The following is a 9,143-nucleotide window of genomic DNA, read 5'->3' on the forward strand; positions in this document are numbered from 1 at the left end:
GTCAAGGAAGTCTCCCAAGACTCTGAAAGCCAGGTTCTGTCCACCTTCAGTAGCCTAACCCACTGACTCCAGGAGGCCCTGATCTACGGACAGGGTGTGATAGGCGAAAAATGGCCTCTCCCCAGTGCTCACAATCTTAACCCCAAGAACCCGTGCATAGGTTACTTTGCCTGATGAAATTGTTAATGTGACTAACAAGAATCTTTAGATGGGGAGATCACCCTGTTTTACCCTGAAGGCCAATCTAATCATAAGTCCTTGAAAGGAAGAAGTTTTCAGGGTCATGGGAGGAAAGAGGCTCGACCCTGGAAGATGGGGCAGAGAGATGTGACATGAATAAGACGCTGCAGGCAGAAGAAGGGGACCACGAGCCAAGGAATGCGGGCAGCCTCCAGAAGCTGGGAAAGGCAAAATAACAGATCCTCACCTCTAGAAAGGAACCAGCCCCGCGGACACCTTGACTTTAAGCCAGTGAGACATGTCAGAACTGTAAGATAAGAAACTTGTATTTTTTTTTTTTAATTTTTGCTAGAGGATAGTTGATTAACCATGTTGTCTTAGTTTCAGGCGTATCAAACAGTGAATCATTACACGTATACATATATTCCCTCTTTGTGAGATTATTTTCCCATATAGGTCGTTACAGAGTATTGAGTCGAGTTCCCTGTGCTATACAGTAGGTCTTCATTAGTTACCCATTTGATATACAGTAGTGTGCATATGTCAATCCAATCTCCCAATTTATCCTTCCCCACTGGTAACTGTGTTTTCTACATCTGTGATTCTATTTCTGTTTTGTAAATAAGTTCGTTTGTAGCTTTTTTTGATTCTACATATCATATCACATGCTATGTCATATGATAAGTCATATCATATGATATTTGTCTTTCTCAGTCTGATTTACTTCACTTACTGTGACAATCTCTAGGCCCATCCATGTTGCTGCAGACAGCATTGTTTTGTTCTTTTTTATGGCTGAGTTATATTCTATCGTATATATGCACCACATCTTATCCACTTCTCTGTCAATAAACATTTAGGTTCCCTCTGTGTCTCGGTTATTATAAATCGTTGCTGCAGTGAACATTGAGGTGATGCATGTCTCTTTTAAAATTATGGTTTTCTCCAGATATATGCCCAGGAGTAGAATTGCTGGATCATATGGAAATTTTATATTTAGTTTTTTAAGGGGTCTCCATGCTGTTCTCTATAATGGTTATACAATTTACATTCCTACCAACAGCATAGAAGGGTTCCCCTTTATCCACACCTTCTCCAGCATTTATTAGAAACTTGTATTTTTTTAAGCCACTGAGTTCATGGTAGTTTTTTTTACAGCAGCAGGAGATAAGTTTCCTGAACTGTGGAGGAAGCATGACGTAATGGAAAGAACTTGGTATAGATAAAGAAGCCAGCACAGCCGCAGTGTGTCACTTTGGGCAAGTCACAATTTCCTATCTGTGAAATATGGGGTTGTCTAGATATCCGACATCAGTTAAGAGGATCCCGTCTGGAGATGTTGTAAGATGTCGATTTTAGCAAAAGTGTCACTGAGTCTGTTAAATCGCTTCAGAGGCAGGAGAGAGGACAGCATCATTAAGAGGGTTTGCAGCCCTTTGATCACGGAAACCAGGGTGCCAGTAGGTCTCCAGAGACACCTTAGGCCTCTGCTTGGCCCTGTCTTGAATGGCGACCCAGAAAGCACATTCATATACGGTGATGGCCCAGAGCTCTACAGAAAAGCAAATACACCGCAAGGCTAACATTGCAGCAGCGCAAGATGATGGCTCCAACCACAGAATGAGATATAATAAAGATGGACAAGAACAGCTAGCATATATTGAAGAAATGAAATTTGAGGCTTAAAAATTTATGTAAGCATCGGTTGGAGGCAGTCCTGGCTTAACGATAGTTTATGTTAAATGTTTGAGGCAAGAGGCAGTTATCAGTCGCTTTGGAGCTTGAAGGAATCTTAGTGAGCTCAACTCACTTATTTTACAACTTCGGAACTGCACTCAGTAGGCTATAAGTTCATTATGAATTAGCCGTATGACTAGGAGGGCAGGTGACAAAAGGCTGCCCTGTAGGACTACAGCTGCTTTACGACGTATGCCAAATATTGAGCCGGCCACACCTACAGCCCCTTCTAAGGGGTCAGACCCCTACTGATGAGGCAGCCTAGATCCCCAGTGTTGTATTATGGACCCTCCTCCCAACCCCTCTGACCTCAGTTGATTGAGATAACCAAGTGGCAGCAGATTCAAGGCTGGTCAGTCCAGAGACCACCCCTCTGGGGTGGCTTGGCCTAGAAATCAGGGAGGATGTGAGGTTATCAGATGCTAGCTCTCAGGAGACTTCCCTGGTGGTCCAATGGTTAAGACTCCAGGCTTCTACTGCAGAGGATGTGAGTTCTATTCCTGGTCAGAGGTGTAAGATCCCACAAGCCACGCTTGTGGTATGGCCAAAAACGAAAAAAGAATTTAGTTTTCAAGAATTTAAATGGGAGAATGTGGAGATGAGTACTTAGATAGCAGTGGGAGCAGAAAGTGAAAGGAGGCAGAGCGAGGGACTATGTGCTACCCAGAGCCCTCCACGCTTAGCAGTTGTGCCTGGCTCCTCTCTCACACACTTAGACCTGAGTGATTATTCCCTGGGTAATCCAACCTAGATAGGGCTGCTGCAACCTAATGGGAGCAGGCAGAATGCATCAGCACCCAGGAGGTTCATGGGCACCCCTCGGTGCTCTGTGCCCTGTGCCTGGTGAGACATTATCCACACATGGGCAGTGATGGCCACCACAGCTCAGGCCCCTTGGAAATGACAGTCTGGGTTACCCATGGGACAAGCCTTCCAGACCACCTTCAGTGCTGCTTGAGAGCAAGGGGGAGTCCAGAATGGATGGACAGGAGAAAGAATCTCAGCTTCAGCCTTAGCACCAACCACAGCATTGTAATTTGTCCCACTGTCCCACTGACCCTCCTAGAGTAAGTTTTTCTTCCTCTTTTTTTTTATACCTTAAAAATTATTTAATTGTCTGCTCAGGGCTTAGTTGTGGTGGACAGGATCTAGTTCCCTGACCAGGGATCAAACCCTGCCCCTGCATGCGGAGCATGAAATCTTAGCCACTGGACCACTAAGGAAGTCCCATCTCTTCCTCCGCTTGTGAGAAGCTGTGACCTTGGAGACGTGGTCACAGTGTGACCTCAGGAGGGGCATGAATGGACCTGAGCAGGGGGAGGCACACAGAGCCTCACACATCCCCGGTCCCCAGGCCTTCCCACTGGGTGCACTTATTCCAACCGCGAGGATCTTTGCAGCTTTTTATTGGCAGATGGTGAGAAGCTGCTGGAAATCAGTGCCTCCTGCCAGAAAAGCTCTTAACTGATGACTGGTGGGAACTGGTGTACATCCTAGCAACTCACCCTGGGGGGCTAACTCTGGGGCACATAGTCTACCCTGGCTTTCAGAAGCCTCCAGTAACTGTGAGCCCCAGTTTTCCACTGGGGAAATTTCCAGAGTGGACATTAAGTGGTATCTCCTTATTAAATTGCATGGCCCTGACTCCTAACAAATTTGGATATATTTCAAGTTTGCTAACCAGTTGAATTTGCTCTTCTATTAATGTTAGATCCTTTGTATTTCCCTCCCCCTGAGAATTTTATTTTGAAAATTTGAGGCCTAAAGGAAAGTTGAAAGAATAATACAGTGAAAGCTTATACATCTTTCATCTAGTATGTCAGTCAAAGCTCAAACTGTTCTCACCACATAAAAGAGATGTTAACTATGTGACATAATAGAGGTGTTAGCTAACTATGGTGGTAACCATAATGCAATATATAAATGTACCGCATCAACACATTATACGTCTTACACTTATACGATGCTGTATGTCAATTATATCTCAATAAACAATGGCACAGACAAGCAGACCATTAAGATATGCGTATACATGCATATATATATATACACATATATACATATATTTATATGTATATATGGTAAAGAATCTGCCTACAACGTGGGAGATGTGGGTTTGGTCTCTGAGTTGTGAAGATCCCCTGGAAAAGAGAATGGCAACCCACTCCAGTATTCTTGCCTAGAGAATTCCATGGATAGGAGAGCCTGGGCTACAGTCTATGGGGTCACAGAGTTGGACACAAGTGAGTGACTATCACATACATACATGCACATAATTTTTTTTCACTTAAGAGATTTGTTACATGGAAAAGGAAATGGCAACCCTCTCCAGCATTCTTGCCTGGGAAATCCCATGGACAGGGGAGCCTGGCGGGCTACAGTCCATGGAGTTGCAAAAGAGTTAGACACAGCTTAGTAACTAAACAACTCCTGCCTTTATCTTTACCCTTTAAATTTAAATGCCTCTCCCCATGTGGATGAGAATTTGATCTGTGGACTTAGCTACTGCTTCTCCATTCTCTGGCCACTAAATAAAGCTTTCTCTGTGTCCAAAAAAAAAAAAAAGGAAAGAAAATTGATTTGTGACAGGAAAGTGGAAGTGCAAGTCGCTCAGTCGTGTCCAGTTCTTTGCGACCCCGTGGACTATACAGTCCATGGGATTCTCCAGGCCAGAATACTGGAGTGGGTAGCCTTTCCCTTCTCCAGGGGATCTTCCCAAGCCAGGGATCAAACCCAAGTCTCCTGCATTGTAGGTGGATTCTTTACCAGCTGAGCCACAAGGGAAAGCCCTACAGGAAATTGCCCTTACTCAATAAGGAAATGGCAACCCATTCCAGTATTCATGCCTGGGAAATCCCGTGGACAGAGGCACCTCGCAGGCTGTATGGTCCATGGGGTCACAAAGAGTCAGAAACAACTGAGCAACTAACTGTAAGAGCTAAACAGTCTATGGAGGCTGTTATCTTTGCTTCTGATGCTGGAGTGTGGGGTCTGCAGGGCAGGCAACTGGGAAGCAGGTGGATGAAAAGTAGGGGAGAAAGGATAGACCAGAACCCGCAAGGACAGCCTGGAACCCAAGTCAGTGTCTCAGTACCTCAGTTTTGATGCTGTGAGTGTCCTGCAAGAGAAGCTGTGTTCTCCCCCCACGAGGCACCACTGCTTTGGAACAAAAGCCCAGCAGGTACACAGTCCCAGCCGGGCAGTGGCTCTCAGTAAGGACAGCCGCCTGTTCCAGGGCCTCTCTTACGGCATCGTTACTTTCTCCAATGAACTGAATTGCCGTGTTCTGATGCACATAAATACCTAATTTTTGATTCCTGTTTACTTATTGATTCCCTTCTACTTACTGATTTGATTAACTAGTCTTTGAGCATGTTCTGATCTATTTGGTAAGACAAATCTCTCTCTTTCTTTTTAAAAAGACATTTGTCCTTGACTGTTCTTTGAGATACAAATTGGAACTATAGTAACTAACAGTGTACGTTAATTTGGGGGAGAATAAACTTTTTTCTGTTTTTTAAAAAACATTTGTTTCTTTCTTTATTCGGCTGCGTCAGGTCTCAGCTGTGGCACGTGAGATCTTGGTTGAGTCCTAGGGACCTTTTTTGTTGCCCTGGTGGCATGTGGGATCTCAGTTTCCTTGATCAGGGATGGAACCCACTTCCCCTGCATTGGAAGGCAGATTCTTAACCACTGCACCGCCAGGGAAGTCCCTTCTTCTGATACTTTATCTTCCTTTCCAAGGAGATGGTTGACAGAGTTCCCTAGTGGTCTAGTGGTTAGGACTCAGCACTTTCACTCCTTGGAAGATGGTTGATTTTCTGTTTGTCCCACGCTCACTTTGTATCTTATATTGTATAACTCATTGTATACATATGAATATGTATGAAGTCAATTCTTGACTAAATTTATACACTATAAAACTTCCAGTCAATTAAAAAAAAAATTAGAGACTTCCCTGGTGGTCCAGTGGTTAAGACTTTGTCTTTCAATGCAGGAGGGGAGGGTTCAATCCCTGGTCAGGGAGCTAAGATCCCACATGCCTAGCAGCCAAAAAACCAAAACATAAAGCAGAAGCAGTATTATGACAAATTCAATAAAGACTTAAAAAAGAAGTCCTGGGAATGTAAGGTACAGCATGATGACTATAGTTAATAATATTGTGAGAGTGTTAGTGGCTCAGTCAAGCCAGCCTCTTTTCATCCCCATGGACTGTAGCCTGCCAGGTTCCTCTGTCCGTGGAATTCTCCAGGCAACAATACTTGAGTGGATAGCCATTCCCTTAACCAGGGGATCTTCTCAACCCAGGGATCAAACCTGGGTCTCCTGCATTGCAGACAGATTCTTTACCATCTGAGACACCAGGGATACTCTATTGTATATTTAAAAATTACTAAGGTTTTTTTTACAGTTAATTTTTATTGGAGTATAGTTGATTTACAATGTGTTAGCTTCTGCTGTACAGCAAAGTGAATCAGTTATATATATGCATATATGCACTCTTTTTTAGATTCTATTCCCACATAGACCATTACAGAGTATTGAGTAGAGTTCCTAGTACTAAACAGTAGGTTCCTATTAGGAGAGTAAGTAGAGCTTATAAGTTTTCATCACAAGGAAAAAAGAAGCTATGTGCAGTGATGGATGTTGACTAGAGGTACTGTGGTGATCATTTCACAATATATATAAATATCAAATTATGTTATATACCTGAAACCAATATAACGTTATATGTCAATTTTTAAAATTAACGTACAGTATTATAGTGGTTACAAGGATTGTCTCAGTGCCAGCTACTAGAATTCAAATTTCAACTCTTAATGCATTACTAGCTAGTGATATAGGGTAAATCACTTAATCTCCCCATTCCTCAGTGTTCCTTTCTGCAAATCAAGATTGGCAATAAGTAGTAATCTATCTCAAGAGAGTGTTGTGAGGATTGCTTAGAAGAGTGCATGGAATTATGATGCTGACTATAATTGTTATTATTCTAAGAATTTGATAATTTTATTACAATAAGTTGCATATTTCCCCATTTTCAATTTGAGCTGTTTATTGCTAGAGTAGGAAAAAAGCATATTAAAAAGCAGAGACATTATTTTGCCAACAAAGGTCTATATAGTCAAAGCTATGGTTTTTCCAGTAGTCATATATGGATGTGAGAGTTGGACCATAATGAAGGCTGATCATTGAAGAACTGATGCTTTTGAACTGTAGTGTTGGAAAAGACTTTTGAGAGTCCCTTGGACTACTGGGGAGACCAAACCAGTCAATTCTAAAGGAAATCAACCCTGAATATTCATTGGAAGGACTGATGCTGAAGCTGAAGCTCCAATACTTTGGCCACCTGATGAGAAGAGCCAACTCTTTGGAAAAGACCCTGATGCTGGGAAAGATTGAGGGCAGGAGGAGAAGGGGATGACAGAGGATGAGATGGTTGGATGGCGTCACTGACTCAATGGACATGAGTTTGAGCAAGCTCTGGGAGATGGGGAAGGGCAGGGAAGCCTGGTGTGCTGCAGTCCATAGGGTCACAAAGAGTCAGACATGACTGACCGAACTGAACTGAGGGAAAAAGCAATTTGTTTTCATTATTTTATCTTGTATCCAGTCAACTCTCCTAATTATATTGTCTTTATATATATATACACACACACTATATATGTATCTAAATACACACATATCTACCTTATTCACTTATTCATTTTTGGCTGCGCCGGGTCTTCACTGCTGCGTGTGGCCTTCTGCTTAGTTGCAGTCAGGGAGGTGAGGCGTGCAGGCCTCTGATAGCGGTGGCCTCTCTTGTTGTGGAGCGAGGGCTCTAGGCACGGGTCTTCAGTAGTTGCAGCTCGTGGGCTCTCAAGCACAGGCTCAGTAGTTGTAGTGCATGGGCTGGGTTGCTCCGAGGCGTGTGGGCTCTTCCCTGACCAGGGATCAAACTTGTGTCTCCTGCATTGGCAGGCGATTCTTAAGCACTAGATCACCAGGGAAGCCCCTGTATTGTCTTTTTACTAGATTTTTTTTTACTCATCTTGAAGTTTTTGATAATACAATCATATCAGCAAAAATGATAGATAGCTTTATAATTTTTCAGATAATCATAATAATCCATTCTCTTGTATTACTGCATTAGGTAAAACTTCTAAGATATGATAAACAACAAGGGTAATAGCAGGCATTTCTGTCTAAATTTTTATTTCAATAATGTGATTTTAGTGTTTCACTATTAAGAACGGTATTTGCTGTCAGGGCTTCCTAACAGCAAATACTTTTTACTTAGAGTTTTTATTGGGGATGGTATTAAGTTATACTGGCTCTGTTTATTAAATATGGGAGACTTTCTTTTTTTCCATAATCTTGACTATGGAAATGGCATGGAAATTACTCTTATTGATGGTTAGATAACACTCAGTTGTGGCATCAATTAAATGCAGTCTTTTTCAAAGGTAGATCCCTAATCACCTTTCTATTCTAGTTTTTTCTAAGATAAATTGAGCTTTTCAAACTTTTCTCTTTTGGGTTAACTTTGCTAATTTATATTTTCCTGAAATGTATCCATTTCCTCTAAATTTTCAAATTGGCTGTTGAGGAATATTAAGTTGCACTTAATAAATCTTCCTCTCTTCTATCTATAATGTCTTCTTTCTCATAACTAATCTTTTCTATTTTTAACTCTCTTATTTTCTCTTTACTTATGCTTGCAAGATGTTTTTCTATTTTATTAGCCCTTTTAAAGAACCTTTTAAAAAGTGTATGCTTTTTAGTATTTTTGTTTATTTTCCATTCCATTCATGTCAGCGTTTGTTATTTCCTGATTACTTTGGTTTCTTTTCTTGTTATTTTTCTAATTTCTTGAAATAAGTAATCCCTTTATTTTTCCTCTTTTTTTAAAAAAAAGCTTGGTATCTTTATGGTATTTCAGGGATAGACTGAATAATATAGGATACAGGGTAATTGAGAAGGTTTCTGGCATTACACTGTTTTTTCATTCAGCATTTGTTCTTTTTTTAAAGCCAGCTTTATTGTATTGCAATTTACATATGTTAAAATTTTTTACATACATTAAATTTTATCAGTTTTTAAGTGTATGAGCCTATGAGTTTTACCATATGTAACCACAACCAAGAAACAGAAGAGTCCTATCATCCCAAACATTCTCTACTACCACTTTGTGGGCAGTCTTCACAGCAATTTCAGCCTGAACCTCAATTCTCTTTGTTGGAGAT

The sequence above is a fragment of the Capra hircus genome, chromosome 8, assembly GCF_001704415.2.
Source record: "Capra hircus breed San Clemente chromosome 8, ASM170441v1, whole genome shotgun sequence".
Lineage (NCBI taxonomy): Eukaryota > Metazoa > Chordata > Mammalia > Artiodactyla > Bovidae > Capra > Capra hircus.